General features: G+C 35.6%; 1 protein-coding gene across 1 annotated transcript in view; it reads left to right on the top strand.

The window, feature by feature from the left end:
- Positions 1-230: 230 nt before the first annotated feature.
- LOC140432284 (uncharacterized) overlaps positions 231-8426 on the top strand; it is a 942959-nt gene continuing 934763 nt past the window's right edge. Inside the window, exon 1 of the mRNA XM_072520100.1 lies at positions 231-253. The gene's annotated coding sequence lies outside the window, so the exon portion shown is untranslated. The remainder of the gene's footprint in view (positions 254-8426) is intronic.

Raw genomic sequence — 8426 nt, 5'->3', positions numbered from 1 at the left:
AATTAAAATTCTTTATTTTTAATTATCTAAGAATATATTGTGGCGGTTTTTGATTTTAGTTTCCTTTTGAATTATAGGGGCTAGTGTAATAAACGTGTCTTATTTGTAGGATTTCTTTTATGTTTTTTTATACCTTCTTGTTTCATTTTATACTATTAACCTGTATTTTTTTCTAGGTGAGATTTAAAACTTCTTACGAGTCATACACACCAAAGTACACTGCATACTAGAATAGAAAACGTGTGGGCACAAAGTAAGTACGATGTTATTTTTCAAATATGATAAAATATTCAATTTATTAACGTATATACAAAATATGCAGCCTTAAATGTGGGAGAGAAATATTTTGGTTTCCTTTTATGTTTTAGTACTAAAAAAGCACTGTTTATGCTATGTTTAGTGTGTACATTTATATCTTACTGACTATGAGAAAGCTTGTAATTAAGTGAAGAATCATAATTATCATCACGCTGCCTGTAGTGTCTACTGCTGCACATAAACTTTTCTTAGGTATTTCACTCTCCCTATCTTAATATTATCGCTCCATCATGTTGGAGGTCTACCTTAAATTCTATTTACATTAAACCTAGGACGCAACTTCAGCATCGTTCAGTATACCTACCGTTGTTCATTCTTTCACTTTATGTATGCTGTTCTTTCTCCACCATCTTTATTGCCTGCTCTGACGTATATTGTTCGTCTCCAAAGATCTCTGTTTCTGTTTATCTCTTTTAACTCATGCATAGGTCTTTTGATTTTTTTGGGACCCTTCCTCGTGATCTTTGGCTTTCTAACTTTCCTTGGATAATAAGTCTTTCCATGTTTTCTGTGTCTGCTCAAATAATAAGTACAACGTATTTTAAATGATGGAGATGGACTTTGTTAGAAACTTTGTTAGGACTTTAACTCAGTTAAAATTAAATTATTTGTCGTGTTGTTTATTTATATAAAAAGGCCATACTCTTGTTAAAAGTACAGATCATGATCATTCTTCCTTCGTATTAGATATTCTCTAAAATCGTTAAAAACAATAAATTGGTATACTATACACTAAGAACTCTATAGCCTCTTATCAAGAAAGAACTTGCTGCCTTATAAGAATGTGGCTCCAAAGTCAAATTTATGTGGGTTCCATCTTACATTGGTATAGAAGGTAATGCAAAAGCAGACCTCCAAGCAACAGAAGCTACCAATAACGACCATGATATAATAGTGTCAAAGAATATCTCCAGTGACATAAAACAGTTCGTCAATGAAAAAATTGAGCAGTGCGTGGCAAAATAAGTAAGATTTATTGGAATCTAAATTAAAAGAAATTAAATGGACAGTGAAACCGTGGCGCCTTGTAAACCTAAAAAGAAGAAGAAACCTAATGACTGAAAAAGATATTCAAGTTTGTGAATATTGTCAAGTCAACATTACTGTTAAACACCTCCTTACATAATGTAGAAAATATACAGTCAACAGACAAAATAACAATACTTCCAGTGATATAAAAACAGTATTCGATGAACATTTAACTACCAAAAACTTAATTAGATTTATTAAAGATACATCTTTATATAATTATTTAATTTAATGTTATAACTAATGTCCTTAATGACCCAAGTGGTTTAAGCGACTGTTGTTTGTAAAAAAAAAAATGTTTTGGAAATATATGGCACTAATAGCCATTTCTCCTATTCTTTGTCCGTTGCTGTACAAAAATTTTTCATTTCTGCTAGTTTAACCCTTTCAGTACTGAATTTTTTTTCAAAGGTAAAATGTTTTTGTTGATATTTTCTTTAATTGGACACCTAAATAATACTAAAAATATTTTTTATAAAATTTTTGACCCTCCACTTTTCATTTTACAAATTGGTGGCAACTGCCACCAAGAGGTAATTAAGGCATAAATATACATAAAATTATATATAATATGAAAAAAGCATGTATAAAAATATATTATGTTATATTGACGTCTTGTATGATAAATTTTGAAACAATTTCTCTTTTTCAACAAGCAAAGAAAGACGTGATCTTCCAAACTTTTCACACATCATGCGTGATCTTCCACTGCATTCTTGTAAACCGCAACGCTGTTTGTGACCTTTTGTAGGAATTGACCAGTGAGGAATTTTATCATATTTCACTTTGCTGACAGGTTGTTGCTGTTTCATTCGTTTGGAAGGTTCATCTTTTAAAAACGTAAAAAGGGAACTTCCAGGGAAATCTCTAGAAGAACTTCTAGGTGACTCATTTAATAGACGACCTCTTTTCGGTGTTCTCAGTGGAGCTTTAGAGATAAAGCTTCTGCAACGTTAAACGTGAATTCCAATAAATCTATTTTCATATTTTTAGGTTTATTTTGATTGTCACGACGATACTCTTAGAGTCCACTTCTTACTTCTAATAAACGTTCTATAAAGTGATACAAGGAAATCACTTTTATCCACGCCGCACACACTTTGATTGTAAAGTTTAATTACTGCTGAACGTTCAATTTGTACATATGTTTTTGTTTTTTTTTTATCCCAACGTTTGACACTATCAGGAGGCTCTAAGCCTATAAAATTTGAGGCTCTAAGCCTATAAAATATATTTTACCTCTAATATACTGTTTTAGAAAAAATTTCCTATTGAATGGTATAATTGTCTCATATATGTAGTTATTTTCTTCAAGCAATAATTCTTCGCAACGTATTTCAAAGCTGATAATTATTTTGCTCACTTTCCAAAGTGTATCATTGGTATTCTTGTCGGTGTTGACATCTGAGATATGTAAATGATTACGTAAACTTTGAAATCGGTTTCGGGATATACCGATATCTTTAATCAAATGGAATTGTGTACAAGGAAGCCCAATAAAGTCTTAGCCTCGGAAAATTAATAATTCCCATTACAATGTGCAGGGCAACCAGGCGGCGTATCTCATTTTCGTCAGCACTGAGACTTTTACCATTCTTGTAAACAGAATAAGAATATGTTTTTTCAGATAACTTCTTGAATATTTCGGGTGAAAAATAGCGCGAAAAATAATCAAATGTGGAATGGTCTTCTGAACTGTCACTTTCATCATAACTAAAATTACTTTCACTTGATCGATCGAAAATATCATTTGGAGGTACAACTTTTCCAGTCTTCCAGATAGTTTTTTGTTTTTCCACTTTTGAAGTCGTTTGAGGAATTTCTTCTTTTTCTAATGCTACTTCATCTTAATCTGATGTTGACATATCAGCCTCTTCATAATCTGGATCTCCATCAGAACAGTCATCATTTAGGGCAGCTAATGCTTTTTCTGCTTGGACAAGGTTCATATCAACTTCAGTTTTCCCTTTCCCGTAAAATACAATTGTAGGAACCTCATCTAAAAAGAATTCATTGTTTAAAATCTTGTCATAAATTCTAATCTATTTAATCAATTCTTGTAATCTTTAACACCTACTGGTGGCATTTGCGTACGCCTTTTATAGGAGCATACCAAATATTAGCAAATGCAAAACAATTACAATTTATTCTTAAATGAACGTTTTATAATATTAGTTAGTAAATACCAACAGCTATATGAAGTTTTTTTTAACACAATAGCAATATTAGAACAAAAAACAAATACTTACCAAGTGAAAACGAATCACATTTACCAGCCATTGCTTTAAGTGGACCAACAAAACCTGTTTACATTCCAAATGACTTAAATAGATATAAATCATCTTATATAGGGAGTGTAGCCGCCCTACGTCATATCACAGATATCTGTGCCGAATTATAGGCTTCGTAATCGTCACCGACAGGGCCGAAAGGGTTAAGAAAATTTCTGTGTATATTGTTAGGTATATAGTTAATGTCAAGATATGCATCGTAAAGCAAAATTATTTTTTAACTACTAAATAGTAAATATTAGACAACTTTTACTGACTAATTAGTAAATATTAGCAAATTTTTAGATATTTCGCAAGCTTTGTTATTTATTAACAATATTCAGTTCTGTAATTTTCACACTGAGCTTGATATCATTAAAAGTTACCGAGACATTTGGGTGCACTATTTCTTTATTATGTGTATAATAAGCAAATAACGAGACCGCATTGGATTTTGGTGCAGTAAGTCCCTCGGTTATGAATCTCATTAGTACGGGACTCAATTTGCTCTTTATTATATTCTTCAAGACTGGTTTTTGCGGTTGGGTTCATCCGAGAAGCAATACGATGCTTTTTCTCATTAAAGAACAAAATTCGGTACACATTTTGTAATCATTTGTTCGAATTTAAGAAATAATTACATAAATAAATACAGGTTATTCAACTTACTAAAGAACATAACAAAAAAAAGGATTTTAAAATATCTATAATATATAAAATAAAATTGTATTTTAAGTTTTGGCATTTTACTTGGTAGTTTTATTGAATCAAAATGCACAGAAAATACACTTTTCATTATTTGGGTTTGTATGATTACGGCCCTTAGGGTTCATTCGCCAATTTATCCGATTTTGTCCATTTTATATTAATAACAAGTATTTTTATCTAATTATATATTAACATAATATGAGGAGCGTCCACACAAAACTACACACACACAATCACGCTAAGCGATCAACCCAACCCCTAGGAACATGTGTATACCAAACTAAGTATGGGATCCACATGTCCGAAGATCAAACCGGTCACACTTCACTAGTTGAAGTGGTACCTATCTGACCCCCAGGTTTTTCCACCACCCCTCCTTATTGTGTGACTTACGTGAGGAGGCTTATGATCTGAAAGTTACTAGAGGTGCCTTGGGTAATGAGACACCTCCCGTTTTTAATTATTGTGGTTATGCCACCTGACTGTAGGGGTAGCCACATCTAGGCTTTTCTCCCTATTTACTTTACTGACTCTATAGATTTTACTCTAACTTCACTTCGGGACTTGAGTCCCTAAAACAAAAAGAAAAAATAGCGTGTGTTCCGTCCATGAAGTCGACAGCCTGGGCTGTCGACTTTATGTTCGGAAAGAGTGTGTGCTCGGTCACTGAGCCGCCGATTTGGCAAAAATAATTTTTGTTCTCCTCGCCGGCTGGGTGCCCGATGTGTGTCCAGCCACCGAGCCCATGCTTGCCGCACATGACCTCCGTGCTCGGGTGTCGCGAGAGGATCAGTATCACTCGATCCGCCTTAAGGGCCTAATCCGCATCAGCGGTATATAGAAGGCCTGACGGGCCTTCTATATGGAAAAGTTAAGATGAGTTACGTTAAAACGTTTAGTGATAAATTTAATCTATAATTGCTGAATTTAAGAGAAAAACAACCGATTTTTTTTTTTTTAATTTGGGGGTCTTCCTTGGTGATGGTACTATTAAATGCCGGCACAATTCTTACCCTTTTTATTCTTACACTATAATTGTGTGGGTGTGTTGGGGTGTGCATTGCAGGGTGTATATGGCCTCCACACACCCCGGTGTATATTGTCCTTATCTAAGTGCCTCGGCACCTGTATTCTCTCGCCAGGGTCCTAAAAATAAGAAAATTTTTTGGTTGGTTGTTTTTCTGATGACTGCATTCTTTTGTTTGACGTCCTTGCGACCATCTCATTCTTCATTTATTCGTTGGGGACCCTATATCCGGCTATTTGCTGTTTAGGTCTTCTGTGTACCATTCTGGTGTTTGCGTTGTAGTTAGTCAGCTCTCTTAACATGCTACTTGGGTGGTTGTTTAGTCCGTTAAATGCCTTTTTGTCCATTGTGTGTAGGATCTTTGTTTGTCCTGAGTCTCTGTATAAATTTCTCAGAGGTACATATCTCGGTAAGTTCAGGGCATCTCTTATTAGTTGATTTTGTGCTGTTTGTATTTTATCCTGTTTGTTTTACAGGTGTGTCCCCACGCAGCAGAGGTATACGAGAGGACTGGCAGGATAATACTATTCGCAATCCTGATTTTAATTTTAAATCTTAGCTTGCTTCTTCTACCAATAAGCGTTGAGAGCTGACTTTTCAGCGCTTTGGCTCTATACGTTTGCTGATTTATCTGCTGCGTAAATGTGAATTTTTTGTCTAGTAAAACTCCTAGGTATTTGGCTTCGTTTGTCCATTATTGTACTGGGGTGTTTTCAATCGTTAATTCTTGGTTCGGTACACTTTTTCTATGACTAAACTTTACAGCCTGTGTTTTATCTGGGTTTAAGGCTATTTTTCATTTGATGCACCATCTTTCGAATCTATTAAGTGCTCTCTGCAGATGATTAGCTGCATGATTTGGATTTCTCCAGCTAACAGCTATTGCCGTGTCGTCGGCGTAAAGACTTAACAGGGATCCTGGTTCTTTTGGCGTGTCGGCCGTATAGATGGTATACAGATAAGGCGACAAAACAGCTCCCCGAGGCACACCTGCTTCCAGAGTCCCGACTTCGGACAGGGTTTCCCCTGTCCGAACCCTGAACCTTCTGTTGGCTAGGTATAATCCAAGGAGGCATGTCATCGCCTCGCTGTATCCCATAGAGTTCATTTTATATATGAGTCCATCATGCCAGATCCTGTCAAATGCTTTACTGATGTCCAGAAATGCTGTCGCCGTGTACATTTTTTCGTTGTATCCTTTTGTTGTGAATTCGGTGAAACGTAGAACTTGTAGTTCGCATGAGTGTTCGCTTCTGAATCCAAATTGAGCTTCCGGTATAATGCCTAGTGCTTCCGATTCGTCGTTTAGTCTTTTTAATATAACTTTCCGCTATCTTGCTTATTGATGATAATAAGCTGATAGGTATGTAATTTTGCGGAAATGTGCCGTCCTTCCCTGGTTTTTTAATCATAATAATTTGTGCCTCCTTCCATCTATCTGGAAAATATCTTAGTTTGAGCATGTTGTTTACAATGTTCGTTATGTAGACGATAGCTTTGTTGGGTAGGTTTTTTAATGCCCTGTTTGTGATGTTGTCAGGTCCTGGGGCTTTTTTGGAGTTTGATAGCTTTATTATCTCTTTTACTTCTTCGGGGGATGTATGTGTTATTCCTACTCTGCCCTTTCTTCTCTTTAGTCTTCTGGCTGTTCTTTCTACCTCTTCTTCGAAGTCTATATCTTCATTGGGATTTTCATTATTTCTACATGCCCTTTCTAATTCGTCCTTTAAGACTTCAGCTTTGTCTATCTCCGTGTGAACAATGCCGTTTTCTCCGTGTAATGGAGGTATGGGTTTCTTGTCCTGTCGGAGTATTTTTGATAATTTCCAGAAGGCGGATTTGTTAGGGTCTAAATCTTGGATATAGTTGTCCCAGATTCATTTCTATGGTTTCGTAGTTGTCTTTTAACTTTCCTATCTAGCTCATTTGCAATCCTTTTTTCTTCTAGTGTTCTAGTACGATAAGCTCTTCTTCTTTTTCTGTTTTTTTCTTTGATTAAGTTTTGTAGCTCGTGACTTATATCTCCGAATCTTCCCTTTTGTCTTGTGATTGTATCGGTTTTAGAGCTGGCATCGATAGCATTAGTTATAGTTTCTTCTAGTTTGGTTACACTGTCTTCTAGTTCTGTGATGTTGTTTATTATTGGGATGTTACCGATGTTTTCGCTGAAGATTCTTCTGAAGTTTGGCCAACTTGTTATCTTCTTTTTGTGGGGCTGCAAATAGTTAAGTTCTATTGCACCCAGGGTCAGGACGATTAAATTATGCGTCGAATCGCCTTCATTTAGAGAGTGTATCTCGTATTGTTGACCCACGTTGTGTAGGATTGCAATGTCTAGATGTGTAGGGAATTGTCCGTGAAAACAGGTCGGTTCTGTTGGTCCGATCACGTAGGTATTTGGTCTATTTTCGAGATGGCCGCAAAGTCGTCTCCCGTTGTTGTTGGTCGCTCTATCAAACCAGTTGGGAGATCTCGCCTTAAGGTCTCCTATAATTACCGTGGGCTCTTCTATGTCGAGGATTAGACTCAAATCTTCATCGAATATCAAATCGTTTGGTCTGACATAAGCTGACACTATTTTTAGTGTTTCGTTGTTGGCCTTTAATCTAACTAGCGTGGCTTCCATTGTCACCAGTCCATCTGGTGTTGGTATGTGTTCGTGTTCTATGCCTTTTTTAACTAGTACTAGTATGCCACCTGATCTTGCTCTGTGGTCAGTTCTGTAGATATCATAGCCTGGAAATTTGGTTTTCTTTCTTTCCACTAGTTTGGTTTCTTGAAGGGCTACGATATCGAGCTCTAATCTATTAATCATCTCGTCCAAAAGGTTGAGTTTTTGGAAAATTCCACCGGAATTCCAGGACCCACAAAACTACACATGTCCACTTAAAGTAGTTTTGAAATATGTTACAAAAACTGTTTGCACAATGGAAAGTAATTTTTGTTTGACGAAAATGTCAGTAAGTATACTTACGTGCACACTGATTTGAATTCAGTTGTAATTACTTTTTTTTTGTTTGATAAGGAATGAAAAATAGTTATTTTTAATTGACGGACATGTGCTACTTTGAACA

The sequence above is a fragment of the Diabrotica undecimpunctata genome, chromosome 1 (genome assembly GCF_040954645.1).
Source record: "Diabrotica undecimpunctata isolate CICGRU chromosome 1, icDiaUnde3, whole genome shotgun sequence".
Classification (NCBI taxonomy): domain Eukaryota; kingdom Metazoa; phylum Arthropoda; class Insecta; order Coleoptera; family Chrysomelidae; genus Diabrotica; species Diabrotica undecimpunctata.
Note: the sequence above shows the minus strand (reverse complement) of the source record. Positions and strands in the feature narration are given on the sequence as shown.